Below are 7,033 nucleotides of genomic sequence, written 5' to 3' on the forward strand. Positions count from 1 at the left end.
GACAGACATTCTCTTTTGAAAATGTGGACTTCCGGTCCCACACTGGTGTTTTAAAAGTATGTTGCATTGTTTGTTGCCTCTAAAGCAGGGCTGGGCAACGTTGATGGGGGTGGGCTCAGTGGCTTGCGGGTCTGTGTACCCACACCCATACCCACACATGCAGTCAGAGCCCTAGCCTTTTGGTAGTATGATAACTAACAACATCAACGGGGACCCTGGTCAGTTATACGACAATGATTAGGCTACTACAAGTTTAGAAAGCTAGCTATACTAATTTACCAATCTAAAACTGTTTAGCTGACATGGGCTAAATGAGTGACTGTCAGTCACCCATAGAACAACAGAAAACTGCTGATGCACAACCACATTTAGAAATTGCACCTTGTGTATTCTCCTATTCTAAATCTCAACAGTAAATTGGGACCCAGACTGAGTTGATAAAAAACAGAATAATAAGTCAAACGTTTGGGAATGTATTCCTCATCCCTGCTCTGTAGTAATCTCTAGATTAATAAACTACATTGCATTCATTTTGTAAATGCAGTTTACGAGTGCAGGCACTCTGACAGCAACTGCTATTTGACCAAAAATATGAAAGTCTCAGCCATAGGCAAGGTGCAAATTACAGGGAGCCAGTGGGGGCTCAGCTCTTCTGAATGAGATATTAGCTCCTCTAAACAAAAGTCCAAAAATACATTTTGGGGGGAGGTCTCAAAATAATGCTAATTTAAACCAATTCTCTATTTGTTTAAAATGTTATGGTAAATATGTTTTACCGTGGTAAATATGAAAATAAAAGCTTACAAATGAAATGAACACCCCCACCTCTGTCATGGTTTAAACCATGTATTTCTATGTGGAGACGCTGAACTTTGGTCTCAGCTGAGCTCCTGTACACATAGATTCTCCTTTGTAGTTTTCCATGTGTTTGCCATGTGTTTCACCATTTGTTTGCCATGTATCCTTGATTTAAAAAATTGCCTTTATTCTAATGCATTAGATTTATAATTGTTTGCATAAGTCAGTCAGCGGTTTAGAGCGCTCATTGAGTTGTTTTTCAGGTGCACCATGGGTACAGGGTTAGAGAGCTACAGGAACAGGGTTAGAGAGCTACAGGAACAGGGTTAGAGAGCTACAGAGGAACAGGGTTAGATAGCTACAGAGGAACAGGGTTAGAGAGCAACAGGAACAGGGTTACAGAGCTACAGAGGAACAGGGTTAGAGAGCTACAGGAACAGGGTTAGAGAGCTACAGAGGAACAGGGTTAGAGAGCTACAGAGGAACAGGGTTAGAGAGCTACAGGAACAGGGTTAGAGAGCTACAGGAACAGGGTTACAGAGCTACAGGAACAGGGTTAGAGAGCTACAGGAACAGGGTTAGAGAGCTACAGGAAAAGGGTTAGAGAGCTACAGGAACAGGGTTAGAGAGCTACAGGAACAGGGTTAGAGAGCTACAGAGGAACAGGGTTAGAGAGCTACAGAGGAACAGGGATAGAGAGCTACAGGAACAGGGTTAAGGAGCTACAGGAACAGGGTTAGAGAGCTACAGGAACAGGGTTAGAGAGCTACAGGAACAGGGTTAGAGAGCTACAGGAACAGGGTTAGAGAGCTACAGGAACAGGGTTAGAGAGCTACAGGAACAGGGTTAGAGAGCTACAGGAACAGGGTTAGAGAGCTACAGGAACAGGGTTAGAGAGCTACAGAGGAACAGGGTTAGAGAGCTACAGGAACAGGGTTAGAGAGCTACAGGAACAGGGTTAGAGAGCTACAGGAACAGGGTTAGAGAGCTACAGGAACAGGGTTAGAGAGCTACAGGAACAGGGTTAGAGAGCCATGTGGTTGATAGATTTAAAAGGATTCTCTGGTTCTTTTAGCCAGTAGTTCTGAAACTAGCGCTCACGAGCCAAAAGTGGTCCCATAAAATGTCTTATTATGTCACATACGTGCAGATATGTGCACCAGGTCATTGCATAATCTGTGCTTTGCTAGCTGTCGCTCATATGACGAGAGGCTGAAGCTCATTGGTTGAACTCAAAATGCCAGGGAGCTGTAGGGAAAATGGCACATCACAGCTTCCAGAAAAACAGTTGTTTCAAACTAGGGATTTCGTGGCTAATATGAGGTAATTCTGCTCATAGATGTATGAACTACACATTGACATATCCAGCCCAAAGTAGGAGGTTTTAAAAATACTTCTTGTCGCCAAAGTTCTGGTACCTAGAAGTGGCATGGTTTCAATTCACCACAAAGGGGCAGCAATGACCTACTCTTTCACTTTTCACAAGAGAGGAGGATACACTACAACGTTCTGCTCATTCTTCAAGCTGATACTTTGGCTTGCAAAATTGACACCAAGTTAATGTCTAAAGCATAGCTATATGTTTGTGTAACTGTTCAGGATCATTTTGTGGATGTGCAAACTGCACAATTACATTGACTTTTATCTGATGTGAAGTAATGTAAATGTATGATGTGAGATATACTGATGTTACATTTCAAATATTGATGTTATAACAGAAGTAGCTATGTTGCCCCCAAAAGTGAATATTGTATAACTACTCGTATGTCTGCCATTTTATTATTCTAGTATTGAGTATTTCCTTTTCCTTCCAACCTGACAATGGAACTTCATAACCTTAGTTTTTTTCCGTTAGTGGAAACCAATCCTTCCCTAGCAAATGGAGTGCGTTGATACTAGACAGACGCCCTAAGTATGATTAGATACGTCCCAGACGAAGTCTGTGTAGTAGACTGTCAGAACCTCATTTAAAACGAGGTTCATTTTAATTGGTTTTAAACCTAAGACGAGGTGGCATTTTAACAAATAAATCCCACTTAGCTTAAATAAAGAAGAGAAGTAAAAAAAAAAAAATATTAAATAAATATAATAAACAAAGTGAGTGGTGGAAGTCTGAGGATCGTTCAACTGACAGAGAGAGAGATGGTCGTTACAAATTAGCCTTCTCTTTCCTTCCAGTTCCAGACGGGACCCGTCCCACTATTGGATTGGCTGCTACAATCAGAGCTCAATTAGGCCTAATATTTATTTCCAGAAACAATTGTACATGTTTTTGTGGGTGCTTTGATTGAACTCCCGGCAGACATGCTGTAGACAGATGTTTAGATGACCTCATGTTTGAAGTAATGTTGATTATGGAAGGGGTGCTGCTTGGCTCTTTCTCTAAAATTTAGAGTCTAAATCAACCCCCTCCGAACCCCCCAGCTCCCTTTGCTAGACTATGTGTCTCAGACAGAGGGGAGAGGTACATCCTTCAGAATGGTCACACACAGTCGAGTGGGAGTTGTTTTGGCTCAGGGAGGAAGAGGAGATATTTACATTTCTGAAACCATTTCTTTGACAGACAGATGTCAGTAGGGTTGTGGGTGGCTGGGTAAAATGAAGCATGACCAGCGTATGACAAGCCATCAACATAGTTCTGGGACGGGTTGTCTAACAAACAGCACATTGTGTGAATGCAATCTACAGATAAATAGCTGTCCAGACTACAAAGTAGGATACAAATTATGTCATTTAGCTCTCTGTGGGTAAATTCATTCTTCTGATGTTCTTCCTTTATGAAGCAGCCATTCTATTGCATGTTACTCTGTTGACTCTGGTTGCATCCCAAATGGCACCCTATTCCCTACAGAGTACCACAGTGTGACTCATAATACCCATAAAACCTATTGGTCAAACAGGGAAATGGTTCCGTTTTTCCACCATTCATTTTTCCCATAGGGGATTTTAGAAACATTAAGGGCTGTTTTTCAAGTAGGCTTACCCTGGCGTGATGTTTTGATAACCAGGTAACTGTCTGGGACAAGGTGACTTTTATCAATATATTCGCCTGTATTTACCCCCCAAAAATGAAATGCTAATTAGCTGCTAATGTGGCTATTAGCACTACAAATGCAAAGCTGATCTGGACAAGACTGCGAATCGAGGCAAAGGTAAGAATCTCTGGATTAACTATCTAATATTAGCTAAATTCTGTAATGAATAAATTTACAAAATGTCTTTGACATGACAATTCTGGAACTGACACCTTTGCTAACAGTACCTGTTAGCAAAGGTGTCAGCTAGAGATGACGAGCAGGAGCTTGCAGGGATTTCTAGTCTTGCATGATGTCTACTTTGATGCTAATTAGCATTTTTCAAATCTGAGAGTAAATAGAGGCGAATATAATGATTAAAGTCACCTTGTCCGAGAGAGATTTACATATTTATCAAAACTTCACTCCAGGGAAACACTACACGAAACACAGCCCTTATTTTAAGTGAACAATGGAAAAAAATATTGGAACCATTTCCCTATTTGACTGCTAGGTTTTATGGGTATTATGACACCTCCACTGTGGAGCTCTATGTAGCGCACTACTTTTGAGTCCCGTGGGCCCTGGTCAACAGTAGTGCACTACGCAAACAAATAGGGGGCCATTTGGTCGTGTGTAACCTAGCGTAATTGACAGAAACTACCTCATTTAGATTTTAGAATGGAGAAAAAAGTTGACTGCAACCAGGCTTGAGGTGTAATGGGAACACATGTAGCATGGACACATGAAAGCCATGCTTCCTGAAATAGATCTGATAGCGTTCTTACAGGTATAAGATCCAGCTAAAATGGGCAAAGCTGAAATGCTTCATGTTTTTAAGTAGAAATACAAAACTCATGCCATCTTGGTTGTGAGACATACTGATGTTATTGATTGGGGGAAAAAATGTCTGTCATGATTTACAGCATTTATTTATTTTTTTTGCAGTAAATTGGTTGTTAATATCTGTCTCAAAGGAGATATTGTGCCATTTGATAGATATCTAATGTTCGCATAAATGAGGACTGTAGGCTACCTGCTAATGAGCAGTTTGTGTGAGGAGAGAGTGGTTGGGTGGCCTAGTGGAGATTTAGTCAGTGCTGTGATGTACAACCCACAGACCAACCGCTGACGTTATCTTAATGACATGATTAATGGAACTAGGTCACTGACTGAGTGGGGGAGCGGAGCGCGCAGTGTGTAGGAGGAAACTTCTCTATTGTGATCACTAAATAGTTCAAGATAGCAGTAAACGCACACACACAGACACACACACACACACACAGACACACACACATGCACACACAGGCCATCAATCATGCATGTTAGGTTGCTGTGAGCAGTAAGGATAATTGCGGTGTTATGTTAGGAGCATAATCAGCAGGATAATTATGATTGTTCGACATGGGAGGCTGTGCCTGGACTATCGCTAGTCTCATTTACCAAGGAACAATTATCACAATGAGTTGAGGGAAATGCAGCCAGTCTGTGGTTGTAACTTGTAGGGACAACGTTTTGGGTCATTTTGTGAATGTGTACTTGGATGTTCTCTCTTTCGTTCTCATCCGTAGTTTTTATGCGACAGCTGTGATGGAAACAGGAAGTTTCGGTAGAATTTTGTAAATGCCGACAGATCATTTGTTCATTTGACATGGTGTGGTGTTTTTTGTGTCTGTAAAATGAATTATGCGAGGAATGGCAGTGGAAACACTTTTATGAGCAGATATTTGATATAATGATCATATTGAAGTAAACTTAGAGTCACGCAATGATATGGTGTGTGGTCCTCCCACTACAATTCAGGAAGCATGCAGTTTATTAGGCTACAGATTAAAATAAGTTAAGATGAACTTCACAGGGTGGTGAAAGTGCACGGTGATGAGCTTGATGCTCTGTTCCAATAAATATCCAAGGTATTATTCTGGTGAGATGCTTGACTGCCCTTTGACAAATAAACATATTATCCACAATATCATCATCTTATTTGTATCTGCGATCTGTTTATGGCGTCAAATGAGCCTCTAAAGTCCATTGCACACAAGATGGCTCTATTGAGCACGATGAAACATCATTGAGCAAGCAAACACTGAGCCGAGAGCACAGAGGATGGGTCCCGCGAGCAGAGGATGGGTCCCGCGAGCAGAGGGTGGGTCCCGCGAGCAGAGGGATGGGTCCCGCGAGCAGAGGATGGGTCCCGCGAGCAGAGGGTGGGTCCCGCGAGCAGAGGATGGGTCCCGCGAGCAGAGGATGGGTCCCGCGAGCAGAGGATGGGTCCCGCGAGCAGAGGATGGGTCCCGCGAGCAGAGGATGGGTCCCGCGAGCAGAGGATGGGTCCCGCGAGCAGAGGATGGGTCCAGCGAGTAGTGGATGGGTCCCGCGAGCAGAGGATGGGTCCCGCGAGCAGTGGATGGGTCCCGCGAGCAGTGGATGGGTCCAGCGAGCAGATGATGGGTCCCGCGAGCAGAGGTTGGGTCCCGCGAGCAGAGGATGGGTCCCGCGAGCAGAGGATGGGTCCTGCGAGCGGACAGGATGTTTCCTGCGAGCTGACAGGATGGGTCATGCGTGTGGACAGGATGTCTCCTGCAAGCTGACAGGATGTCTCCTGCGAGCTGACAGGATGTCTCCTGCGAGCTGACAGGATGTCTCCTGCGAGCGGACAGTATGGGTCCTGTGAGAGGACAGGATGTCTCCTACGAGAGGACAGGATGTCTCCTGCGAGCGGACAGGATGTCTCCTGCGAGAGGACAGGATGTCTCCTGTTAGCGGACAGGATGTCTCCTGCTAGTGGACAGGATGTCTCCTGCGAGAGGACAGGATGTCTCCTGCGAGCGGACAGGATGTCTCCTGCGAGAGGACAGGATGTTTCCTGCTAGAGGACAGGATGTTTCTTGTGGCAGGTGTCTGTGGAGGGGTTCTTGACCACGCTCTGGCTGTCTGAGCGGACAGGACGCTCAGACAGCGGTAATGCTGGAACATGTCCTAGGCACCGTTGGTGGCCAAGTCACCTCCCTCAGAACCAGTGAACATCTCCAAGTTCTTACAGTGGGACATCAGCACAATCTATAGACAGCACAGAAAAATACAGAAGATGGAACTAGATTTAGTATGGAGTCGAAGGGCTGAATCACAACTTCAAATCCATGTCGCTCGAAGTTCTATGCATGATTTACCGAACTAACCGAGTCAATGAGTGTATATGGGGGCTGGACATCACTGAGTGC

Source organism: Oncorhynchus gorbuscha, linkage group LG10 (assembly GCF_021184085.1).
Source record: "Oncorhynchus gorbuscha isolate QuinsamMale2020 ecotype Even-year linkage group LG10, OgorEven_v1.0, whole genome shotgun sequence".
NCBI lineage: Eukaryota > Metazoa > Chordata > Actinopteri > Salmoniformes > Salmonidae > Oncorhynchus > Oncorhynchus gorbuscha.